Genomic DNA, 11,582 nt, shown 5'->3' with positions numbered 1-11,582 from the left:
ACTACCTACCTCATTTCGTGTTTGGATCCGTTGAAGTATATCTTTCAAAAGCCTATGCCGACAGGAAGACTTGCAAAATGGCAGATTTTGCTCACAGAGTTTGACATAATCTATGTGACTCGGATTGCGATGAAAGCCCAAGCATTGGCCGATCATTTGGCCGAGAACCCGGTCGATGAAGAGTATGATCCACTGAGGACTTATTTTCCTGATGAAGAGGTGATGCACATTGATGAACTAGAATAGGCCGGAAAACCAGGTTGGAAACTTTTCTTTGATGGGGCTGCTAATATGAAAGGAGTCGGAATAGGAGCTGTGCTTATTTCTGAGACAGGGCATCACTATCCTGTTACGGCTTAGCTTCGTTTTTATTGCACCAACAATATGGCTGAGTACGAAGCATGTATTTTGGGCTTAAGGTTAGCTGCAGACATGGATGTCAAGGAAGTGTTAGTCTTGGGAGACTCGGATCTTCTGGTGCACCAAATTCAAGGAGAATGGGAAACGCGAGATTTGAAGCTCATACCATACCGACAATGCTTACATGATCTTTGCCAGCGGTTTAGATCAGTGGAGTTCAGTCATATTTCAAGGGTCCATAATGAGGTCGCCGATGCTTTGGCTACCCTAGCATCAATGCTGCACCATCCGGACAAAGCTTATGTCGATCCTTTGCATATTCAAGTCCGAGATCAGCATGCTTATTGTAACATGATTGAAGAAGAACGGGATGGCGAACCATGGTTCCACAATATCAAGGAATACATCAGAATGGGGATATACCCAGTGCAAGCCACGGGGGATCAAAAGAGAACAATTCGACGGTTGGCAAGTGGATTTTTCTTGAGTGGAGGAGTTATGTATAAAAGAACACCAGACCTGGGATTGTTAAGATGCATAGATGCTAGACAAGCTACGTTTGTCATGTCCGAAGTACATTCAGGAGTCTGCGGACCACATATGAGCGGATATGTGTTGGCAAAGAAATTTCTCCGAGCGGATATTATTGGCTCACTATGGAGAGAGATTGTATTAGTTTTGTGCGCAAATGTCATCAGTGCCAGATACACGGAGATTTGATTCATTCTCCGCCATCGGAATTACATACAATGTCAGCACCATGGCCCTTCGTCGCTTGGGGCATGGATATCATTAGACCAATTGAGCCAGCAGCATCCAACGGGCATAGGTTCATTCTGGTAGCCATTGATTATTTCACCAAATGGGTTGAGGCCAAAACTTTCAATTCTGTGACCAAGAAAGCAGTGGTCGATTTCGTTCACTCAAATGTCATCTGTCGATTTGGAATCCCAAAGGTGATCATCATGGATAATGGTGCTAATCTTAACAACAATCTGATGAAAGAGGTATGTCAACAGTTTAAGATTACACATCGCAATTTCACCCCATATCGTCCCAAGGCGAATGGAGCAGTTGAGGTAGCCAACAAAAACATAAAGAAGATACTTCGGAAAATGGTAGAAGGTTCGAGGCAATGGCATGAAAAATTACCATTTGCATTGTTGGGTTATCGCACCACTGTACGTACTTCAGCCACTGTACGCACCACTGTACGTACTTATTTGTTGGTATATGGGACTGAAGCCGTAATACCTATGGAAGTTGAAATACCGTCCCTTCGGATTGTCGCTGAAGCTGAGATTGATGATGATGAGTGGGTCAAAACTCGTCTGGATCAGTTGAACTTGATTGACGAAAAAAGATTGGCAGTTGTGTGTCATGGCCAGTTATATCAAAAGAGAATGGCAAGAGCGTACAACAAAAAGGTGCGTCCCCGGAAATTTGAAGTGGGTCAGCAAGTGCTGAAACGCATCTTCCACATCAGGCTGAGGCAAAAGGCAAGTTCGCCCCGAATTGGCAAGGGCCATTCATTGTAACTAGAGTGTTGTCCAATGGTGCTTTATGTTTAACAGATATCGAAGGAAAGTGCATCGACATGGATATTAATTCTGACGTAGTTAAGAGATATTATGTATAATTTCTTTTAATTGTAATTGTTGCTTGTTTGCATTTGGCATGATATCGTAGAATGAAATGACGGAGGAAATTTGTTCCTCCATCCAAACACTTCAACCTTTGCTTCCCCTTTTGAGCCTTATTTATTCTTTCATACCCCTCTTTGGAATCAGTAATGAAAATGAAAAAGGGAGAAAAGAAAAATAATGATAATAAAGACAAAAGAAAAGTCACAGGAAAAACAAAGGAATTAAGAACTACGTTTGACCTGATTCCTCAAAAAGGATACGTAGGCGCCTCACGGCTCGGTTATAGTGTAATAAGAATCAAAAATCCCCCCAAGCAAGAAAAACTGGGGCAGAAGTTGTGTTTATAATTTTGGGGAAAGAAAGTTGATTCCAAGAGTTGTAATGTTTTACCCATCAAAATTATTTTAAATTTTTTCTTTAGCCATACACCAGAAACCGATATTGATGTCCAAAAAGACCTCCCAATCAGTATCCGAGAAGTGCCAAGTCGGGCAAATGGAAGTCTAGAGTAACACTCTCGTCCCCAATATAAAAGAAATGAAATGAGAGAATCTCCAGCAGAAAGGAAATGAAATGAGAGAATCTTATCAGTAACACCCCAATCCCCAGCTGAAAGGAAATAAAATGAGAGAGTCTTATTGGTGAAAACCTTCACGGGCACCATAAGGCGACGGAAGTCGAGAGAAATAAAATGAGAGAGTCTTATCGGTGAAAACCTTCACAGGCACTGTAAGGCGACGAGAGTTGAGAGAAACGAGAGAGTCTTATTAGTGAAAACCCTTCGAAGGGCACTATAAGGCGACAACGAATTGAAAGTTGGCAAACGAGGTAAGGTTGACAGAAATGATCTGTCGAGGCATCAAGCAGAACAAAGATGTTGATTCGGCAAAAGAGTTGGGTGGCGGGACCTTTTGAAATGCAAAGTAAGGTCATCAGAAAGATTGAGTGATATAATAGACTGGGTTGATTAATCCGAAATGCACAACATGATCATTGAGATCTGTTATATCATTCAGATAAGTCCTTGTCCTTCTCTTCTCTTCAAACAATTCTTTAGGAAATTTTTTTTCTTTCTATCTTTTGAAGTCATCATCTTTCATTTCTTTTGGTTAAAGATTTTTCAATAGTAGTTTGTTTTTAAGAAGGATTTTTCAAAGCCAACTACCAATCGCCAATATGGGACAAGGTAAACGGAGATAAGACAGGCCAAAGATAATGTGACGGGACAAGAAAGACGTCATTATAAGACCAAATGATGGATTGCTCTAAGATGTCGTGGAAAGTATGGACTAAAAGTGAAAAACAACGGTCGAGAAGTGGGTGGATACAGAAGCATCAAGAAGGTCGAAAGTTATCAGCCAAGTTTCAAGACGGTCGAGCAACACAGAGCATGGAAAAAGGAAAAGGGAAAACCATCCCCAGCAGGAACGTCCCCCACATTTTAAACTAACAAATTTTCTTTGATTTGAAGCAGAGATAGGAAATGTAATTGATGACGGAAAGACATGCCACAAGAAAGATTGTCAAACTGGGGCAGAAAATTTTCTCTCATTTCGAAAATTTTCTGGAAGTCTAACACAAGTCTTAAGGGAAGCGGTATCCCCAGCAGTTTTCGGGAGAAGGCAAAACAAGTTTTAAAGAAAGCAATTTTAGGAGGAAGATAACACAAGTCTTAAGGGAAGTAGTTTCAGAGGAAGGAAAACACCAGCTTTAAGGGAAGTAGTCTTTGAAGGAGGAGAATAACATATTGTTGAATGAAACACCAGTGTTATCCCCAGCAGTCTTAAGAGGAATGAAACATCAGTTTTGAGGGAAGCAGTTCTGAAAGAAGATAATTCAAGTTAGAAGGAAAATGGTTCAGGAGGCAGGAAGGAACAACAGCAATAGAACGCATTTTAAGAAGTTATTGAAGTCAGGAGCCCGCCTGGAGAATGGAGGTGTTATATTTTTATAGTTGAAGTCAGGAGCCCGCCTAGAAAATGGAGGTGTTATATTTTAAGAAGTTGTTGAAGTCAGGAGCCCGCCTGGAGAATAGAGGTGTTATATCTTTAAGTTGTAGTTGAAGTTAGGAGCCCGCCTGGAGAATGGAGGTGTTATATTTTTAAGTTATAGTCGAAGTCAGGAGCCCGCCTGGAGAATGGAGGTGTTATATCTTTAAGTTGTAGTTGAAGTCAGGAGCCCGCCTGGAGAATGGAGGTGTTATATTTTTTTTTTAAAAAAGGGGTAGTTGAAGTCAGGAGCCCGCCTGGAGAATAGAGGTTGCTATACATTCAAGTTGTAGTCAAAGTCAGAAATCCGCCTGGAGAATGGAGGTATTATCTTTTTAAGTCATAATAGAAGTCAGAAGCCCGCATGGAGAATGGAGGTGTTATATTTTTAAGAAGTTATTGGAGTCAGGAACCCGCCTGGAGAACGGAATGGCGTTATCTTTTTAAGTAGTTGTTGACGTCAGTAAAGCGGAGGGTTACAACAAAATATCCCCAGCATAAATTCCGTTGCAGAGATCAGAAGGAAGACTAAAAGAGCAAGTTTGAAGATAGATAAGATGTTGTAATCCCTAGTTTAGTCTAGCTTCTTGTTTTCTTTCAGCACGGTGTAATAAGGAGGTCGGAAAACAATAGTAACAACATGCAGCAGTAGTAACAGCAAAATTGCAGTCCCATGGTAGCCCCAGCTACCAAAACTTCCCGAACTACATTAATCTGATTCCCTTTTAGCCAGGGATATGTAGGAAACCTTCTAAGCAAAGGTTCGGTTAAATCTTTCAAAAAATGCTTCACACGGAGTAGTCCAACGGGCAAAAATCGCTCGTATCCGCTCACTTTATCTTTGCATGAAAACCCTTCGTGTTTTCGGACAAAGAGGGGTAGCTGTGAGCACGTGAATTTTGCTTCACGGAAACTACTCCAAAAGAAATCAAAAAAATAAAACAAATGTCCTTTAGGTACAGTTTTAAGAATTTGTGTGACATCTTTGGATAATTGTTTGTATTGTTGTTTGTGAATGTTTATCTTGTTTTAATTAATTAAAAATACAAAAATATATGTGACATGCACATTTAGGATTTAATTGTGCACTTAGGGATTAACTGAACCATGTTTTGTTTCTAAAAGAAAGAAAATCACAAAATATATTTGTTGCATTTTTGTCGTTTTATTGTCCAATTGTGCGATTTTGTTTTTTTATTAATATTTAATCTTGTGTGTCAATTATTATTTAGGTTAGTTAATATTTTTAATTTAATTTTGGTTTTACAACTTATTTTAAAATTTTTGGTAATTAGGAATTAAAAAGGAAAATAATAGAAAAGAAAAACAAGTGAAATAAGAAACACATTCGGAACTGGACCATTTTTGGCCCAAAATCAGGCCCAAAACACCCCATTTACCCGGTCCAATATGCCTGATCTCTCAGAGGACTCATACGACTCCATTTAGGCATCTTAAATCTGAACCGTTGATCAAACAAATCAAATGGTCCAGTTCAGCCCCAGCATTGGTTCAAACGACACTGTTTCAGGTGATTAAATCTGAACCATCTATTCCTTTTGCTCTAACGGTCCCAGGCTTCCCCCATAACCTGGTCCATTTCACCCCGAGTCGACCCAGTTTCGCAGCATGTCCAAACGATGTTGTTTCCTATTAGTAAAATGATCCAGGCCGTTGATCGTGATTGATCCAACGGCCAAGATCAAATGCCCCCTCCCGTATATAACCCTAATCCCTTACCCCACTCCCCCAAACCAAACCCCCCCTCGCCCCATCGTCTCTCTCAGACCCTTCAGAGACGCCCCAAACCCTAGCCGCCCTCGTTCCCTTCGCCTGAAACCCGGCGGCAACAACACCGCCGGTCACCAAATTAACACCCCTAAGCCATCTGACCACCCTCGCTATGAATCCGTTAACCGTTTGCCTCGAATCAACCTCTAGCTTCTCTAATCTTCAATCTAAGATTCGAGCAAAACCTAAACCTACCCCAACCAGTCCCAAACCCACACCACGGCACCCCTGACCTCCCTCGTGCCCAAAATACCTTTGGCCTGGTTCGAATCTTGCTAGAACCATTCGAACCCCAAATGGAACCAAGACCCTTATGAAGACCAAACCAGGGTCTTTTCCGAAATTAAAGGAATTTGGGCGTCTAATCGACCTTAGTCGAAGTGTTCTCCGTTGAGAACACTTGATTAAGGTCCGTTCGACCTCAAAAAGTTTGAGTCAAGAGTTCGACCTGGGTTCGTTTAGTTTATGTTTTGTTAAGGTACCTTTTTCTCCTTTCTTGTTCTATTTTTGTTACGGTTAATTGTGTTTAGTTTAGTTATAATTCAGTTTTTGTTCATTGCTTCTTCTTCTTCTCCAATCAGACCTTTTTATTTGGTCGAGTCTGCTTCTGTTCATGGTCGAATATATGCTATTAGCCATGTAATTTGTTAGTTTATAAGTTCCCTGTTTTTGTCAATACCACTCGAATCACTTGTTGGTCCGTTTACTCTGATTGTTTGTTGTTAACTGCTAAATGTTATAGCCTGTGTAATTAATAAGCGTCGTCGATTAGTCTTTTAGGCTTGAATGTTATGTTAACATGATAATAGTTCAACCTTTGGTTCATACCAGTATGTTTACCATCATGCATCTTGTGTATACTTGAATTAGAGTTGTGTTTGCTCATTCCCTGCATTTGGTTTGACCTCCTGTTCTTTATAGTTGTTCTTATGAACCTCCTTCCTTGATTCATACTGCTTCAATTTTGGTTTGTATTATTGAATCTCTGCTCAATCACTGGGTCTGAGTTGATCAGGATTGGTTCCCAATATGATCAACTCATTCCCTTTGATTGATGCCTTGTTTGAAATGATCTGGCCTTCTGCTCTGAATCACTGTGTGAATTTGATAGTGGGAATTGGTTTATAGCTGTAGTAAGTTAGTGATCAATTAGAAATTAGTTGTTAGGGTTATAACTCATAGAGTTTTAATAACAGATCAATGAAGCTTAGGGCAGGGCAGTAATACACAGGGGTTAAGTGGGTAATTTTGGGATTTAGCAGGTCTGCAAGTGGACTGACTTAAGGGTCTGTTCAGTGGATAATAGATACCATTAGTTTAATATCAATGGGGAACATAACATGATAGTATGAGAGTTAATAGGAATACTATAATAACCTATAGTTTTGATTGAAACAATAGGGAACAAGGCATGTAAGTGTGGGGAACAAAATAACTTCAAACAAGAAGACATCAAGTAATGGGATTCAAAGGGGGATGGGCAGTTAAAATCTGATAGTTTCAAGGCAGAGATAGCAGGCCTGTTTTTGGGTTATAAATAGAGTCATTTAAGACAGATTGATGGGTTTTTTTTGGAGAAGAGAAATTAGTTTTCTTTCAATTTTTTTTCGAGAATCTAGGGTGGATTTTTAACACTTAAGAGTTCAGTAATTTGAGAAAAAAACTGGCTGTTTTTAATCCTAAAAGGTTCAGTGTTTGAGAGCTAAGAGAAAAGTGAGGTCTTTTCTTTTACTGCTGAATATCAGAACTAGTACTGTTACTGTTTCATTGGTGTTGCTGGTTGGTATTTCTGGGGTTTCAATTGGTTCTTCCTGAGTTTTCTATTGGTTATTTGCTACTGTTTCATTGGGTGCTGCTGGAATTCTGCTGGTTGTTTTCTTTCTAATCTGTTACTAGGTTGTTCTATTACTGTGTTGCTGGGTATTGCTGTTGTTGTTTGCTACTGCTCTGCTGATCCTCTTCTTCTTCTTCTATTGTCTATTACCAGGTACACTTTCGAATCACACTGTGATGTAGCTGTGAGATGTAAAAGTGAAAAGAAAATGCTCGAGTAGTGGAGTACTTAGTGCATCTGTAATTTAGTAGATAAATGATAAGTTGTATAGTCTATCTTTATAACCCAATGAAGAATGTGGGCTGTGGAGTTTGTATCTGATAAGGACTGTATTGGACCATTAATTTGCCTTTCTTAGTTGCAAATTTAGTAGTTTAATACCAACTTTAGTAGCATAGAATTAAAAAATCAAACTTCCAAGTTAACTGTGCTTTTCCCGAATAGTTAAGCATGCCCATTATTGTCAAGCTGTTTAGTTAAATAAGTAGAGTAAGATAAAGATATCATGAGTTTGTTCTATTGAACCTGTCTGTTTAAACTTGTTAGTTTCACTAGCTATGAAGGTTTTAATATTGTCAACAGTAGGTAGATAATGATTGTTGACAGCCCATTTGCTCAAAAGTTGAAATATATTGGGTTTGGGTTCATCATGTAAAGCAATTGACAATAGCCTATGTATGTTAAATCAGACTCGAATCCGCTTCTGTGAGTCGAACGCTGAACTTGGCCCGAATAACGCATGAAATCTGGGCGTAGGAAACGGGCTCGATCACAAGACCATCCTTAAAAATCATACAATAGAGTTAAGTAACAATTGGTTGGGACCTTCATTTTGTGTTTAGAGACAAACTTAATAGAAAAAATGTAGTCACTTTAGGATCGTCCTTTTAAAATAAAAGAGATGAGCCTCACCAAATAAAACGCACAGATTGTGGGGCCCTCACAAATGTATGTATTAATTACTTAGAACTCGGGATCGGCCGCTTAGCGAACTTCACGGCCTTTTCCAAAATAACCACGCGTTAGTCTCTTTAGGCATGTACATTAAATAACATTACCTTCTTAAACCCGGGTGCACATTTATGTGGCCTAAATCCAAATCTCAACGAAGGCGAAATGCGTCGCTAATCACGGGTACATTGATTGTGGCGTGGTTCGAGATGCATTTCCACAATGTTGCAAATTCTTTTTTTAAGTATAATGAATGAGACGAGCCTCGACAAAACAAAAATACACAAGCTGCGGGGCCCTCTATACGTGTTGGTAAAATTACTTAGACTTCGGGATGAGCCATTTAGTAAAATTTCACGGCCTTACCCAAAATACTGATACGCTAGTCGCTTTAGGCGCGCCTTTAATAATTTACTTTCTTAAACTCGGGTGCATATTTATGTGACCCAAATCTAAATCTCAACGGAGTTGAAATGTGTCGATAACCACGGGTACATTGATGTGACGTGGTTCGAGATACGTTCTCACAACGTTGCAATTCTCTGTTAAAATAATATTAATATTATTAATAATAATAATAATAATAATAATAATAATAATAATAATAATAATAATAATAATAATAATAATAAAATCGGTAAAGAGTTAAAACTTGCATATAAGCTCATAATTGTTAAAATCAGATAAATAAGCCGAATGTGACAGTTGAGCAACCGTGCCAGAACCACGGAACTCGAGAATGCCTAACACCTTCTCCCGAGTTAACAGAATTCCTTATCCGGATTTCTGGTTCGCGGACTGTAATACAGAATCATTCTTTTCCTCGATTCGGGATTAAATTGGTGACTTGGGACACCCTAAATCTCCCAAATGGCGACTCTGAAATAAATAAACAAATCCCATTTCGATTGTCCTTTAATTGAAAAAATTTCCTCTACGCCCCTTGCGGGCGCGGGTAAAAAGGAGGTGTGACAATAATAATAATAATAATAAAAACTTAGCTTGGTGACAACAAAGGGACAAACATGGCTACAAAGGTTCAAATTTTAATATATATGCTCCTTTCAGACAACCAAATGCTAGTGGAATTATATCTAATGTTTTGCAAAAATAAAAATAATTAAATATGCTTAACACAATTTAATTAACTAACATATCGTTATAACATTATCAAACATTCAAGAGCATATAAAAATGAATTACAATATAAGTATAAAGCTACTAATATTTCCCAGCGTCATTATCTTTCATTCCAACTCGATTTTATGAGTTTACATGGTCCGAAAATTACCTGGACAGCAGAAAGAAGAACAAATACAGCAGAGTAAGCTCTTTCCAAAATCAACAGTAGAACAATTAAACGGGCAGCAACAACAACAAAAGACAGCGACAACGGGCAGATTCAAACCCAAGAAAATAAACTAGAAATACCCCAGCAAAACAGTACAATTATGTAACTCCAGAAAAATCTTTCAAGACTACTCTATTTTCCTTAAACAAGTTTTTCACTTAAGAATCAACTCACAAAAGCTGCTAAGGGATATTATAGCTACTGATTTTTTCTCTTTTTTGTGTGTCTAGAGCTCCCTCAGTAAGATGGAGTGTCCTCCTATATATCAAAACAATCAGCTATTTCAAAAAAATTAAAAAATTAATCTTTTTGACAGATTTTTCTACAAAATTTGCTCTTAAATTCAAAATGCCAGACTTTTTGGTTCAAATTTTGTCAAGTATTTCAAACAAAATCTGCTCTCCACTATTCAAAGACAGACTTTTATTCAAACACTGTCCAAAGGTCTACATTTTCTTACCAAACAATTTGACTTTTGAGTGTTGTACTTAAAGAGTCTTGAAGCAGTAAATAAACAACCAAACAAGTACCATATACTCTTAAGTATTTTTCACTACCTCACTTTTATCAACACAAAACTATTTTACTACTTCAACAAGTGTAGAAAACAGAAAATTTAACATTTCAAACTTCAAAAACTATAATTAATAATAGACAAAAATAAAATCAGAAAAAAAATAAAATAGAAAAAATAGCCACAAAATAATAGAATTTTTACCATTTTATAATTCAAGTGGCCGAAAAAATGATAGTATGCCCAAAGAGGGTGTTCGGGGAGGTCGCCGGAATTTGGCCGGATTTTGGTCGCCGGATTTTCAGGGTAAAATTGGCATCAATAGCTAGGTCATGGAGAGCTCTATCCATTGATGTAGGTATTGTGGTGCGGTTTTGGTTGGAGCTTCAAGAATTTGGGCAAAAAAGTGACGGAAAAGTTTCCTAGATCTAAGATTCAAGGAGTTTGAGTGATTTTTGAAGGATTTGGTTTGGAGATATGGAAAGAGGAAGTTGTGGAGATTACATGGTGTGAATTTGGAGATGTTTGGAGATGGTCCACCGGCAGCGGCGATTTCCGTCCGGCGGTGGTGGGCGGAGCTGGGGCGGCGTCGAGAGAGTGAAGAGAGAGAGAAGAAAGAAGAAGGAGAAAAGAATTATGGGTGAAAATGAGGACAATTTTAAGATTTTTGAGGCTTTAAATACCTAAGCCAAAAGTGAATGAGATCCATTGGATCAAGATGAAATGGGTGAGTATGATTTGATCTTGTTTCATTTAGTGAAATGATGTAGTTTTGAGACAAAACTACGTAGTTTCAGACCCTTTCAATGACAGCCTTTTATCTTGCACTCTTGGACACTTTTTCTTTCAAATTTGGCCAAATTTCTTCTTTAATCCTACTTATTAAACTAATTTTACATAAATAAATTAATTAAATAACTTATTATAATGATCAATTAACTAGATTAATTCAATAACTGAACAACTAGTTAATTCTTAAAATGCACAAATGAAGAAAGAACTTTTTTTTAGTATTTTATGATAGGAAATAAGCAATTAAAGTCACAAAAATTGATAATAATAATTAAAATAACAAAACACTAATAATTTTAGGAGGTGTTAAAATAGTGCAAAATTAGGTGTTCTTCTACCTGGGTTAAGCTAATGT

At 38.1% G+C, this 11,582-nt stretch overlaps 1 long non-coding RNA gene across 1 annotated transcript; it reads right to left on the bottom strand.

The window, feature by feature from the left end:
* Nucleotides 1-9,785: 9,785 nt before the first annotated feature.
* On the bottom strand, nt 9,786-11,069 carry LOC138886969 (uncharacterized). The gene is made up of 2 exons (XR_011405948.1): nt 10,640-11,069; nt 9,786-9,861 (listed from the first exon to the last, which is right to left on the bottom strand). It is a non-coding gene; the product is annotated as an uncharacterized lncRNA (long non-coding RNA).
* Nucleotides 11,070-11,582: the final 513 nt, after the last annotated feature.

Source organism: Nicotiana sylvestris, chromosome 3 (assembly GCF_000393655.2).
Source record: "Nicotiana sylvestris chromosome 3, ASM39365v2, whole genome shotgun sequence".
NCBI classification, from domain to species: domain Eukaryota; kingdom Viridiplantae; phylum Streptophyta; class Magnoliopsida; order Solanales; family Solanaceae; genus Nicotiana; species Nicotiana sylvestris.
Note: the sequence above shows the minus strand (reverse complement) of the source record. Positions and strands in the feature narration are given on the sequence as shown.